Source organism: Nanorana parkeri, unplaced genomic scaffold (genome assembly GCF_000935625.1).
Source record: "Nanorana parkeri isolate BGI_ZX_2015 unplaced genomic scaffold, ASM93562v1 scaffold4, whole genome shotgun sequence".
Classification (NCBI taxonomy): domain Eukaryota; kingdom Metazoa; phylum Chordata; class Amphibia; order Anura; family Dicroglossidae; genus Nanorana; species Nanorana parkeri.
In genome coordinates this window covers 4438320-4439600 of record NW_017306272.1, presented here as the reverse complement: position 1 = coordinate 4439600, position 1281 = coordinate 4438320, and positions in this window count along the sequence as shown.

Sequence of the window (1281 nt, the reverse complement as noted above, 5' to 3'; positions counted from 1 at the left end):
CACGCAAACTGAATACTGGATATATAATATTTGTATATATATATTATATACACATAGATATAAATATACTTTACTTTATATCCTGGTATGATCATTATTAATTTTGATGCCAATTAAGATACAAAGGACGCCATAGTAAACATTTATTAGTTTGAAGTAAGTAATTGTAAGTGTAGAAATTATGCCAGGCTTTATTGAATTGGGCAGATACCCAGGTCTCAGGATTTATGCATATTTCTATCGTACTAAGCTGTCCAGTAACAGGAATGCATTTAGACAGGACTTACCTGAACCCTACTGGCAGATCGAACAGTCTCCGGTGAATTTCTGGATCGTTAGAGAATCAACAGAAATAAATGTCCATAAACACAAATAAATAGTTCCATTTGCAGAATGCAGCACCCTCCTCTCTTCAAACGTTTGTTAAAATGAGCCCTTCTGCCCGGCTGTAGACTGTGCTACACAGATAGCTTTTACAACCTTTTATATGGCACATCATAAACTTGAAACGCTCAATGGGATTGCTCCGGAAATTCTACCTTAAAAAGATATAGCCCTCTCATCTGTTGTACAAAGCAGTTCCCACGCACTGATCTCTAAATTTCCAGCATATTTTCGCGGATTGTATTTTCTCAGACATTAGAAAACGTCTTATTCTGCCTATTCCTTAATTACAACATGCTGCCACCAACACGTGATAGAAATATGAAGTTTGCAGATGAAAAAAAAAATACATACCAAAGATCATAATTCACAGAATACCCATAATCGCATCGATATGAATAAAGACTCCCAGATAAAATAAAAGCAAGTCATTTTATAAAACTGCATGAATGCAGCCCATAGATGTTACATTTCTGCTTGTATGTGAAGTTATTAATTGTGGGAGGGGCTTAGTTGCCACACACATTTCCCTGAAGCAATACAGAACTGCAAAAATCGACACCAATAAATATAGAGTGTTTATTTATAATTTGGTGCAGTGTGAGGAGTTAATATCATGCAAAATGGAGTATTAGTTTTAATTTTTGGGGGTATGTACAGATGTAATGCTTGTAATCTTCTCAAATGTATCAAGCAAGAGCAACTGTGACTCTGTAAATATGAATTTAAAGACTAATTTCACTCCTTGCTGGATAGGTTTGAAAAATAGACTGAAAAAAATAAATAAAATGTGGTTTATATATCTATGTATCTATGTATATATTCACACACACACACACACACACACACACACACACACACACACACACACATATAGCACACTTTTTTCATATATAT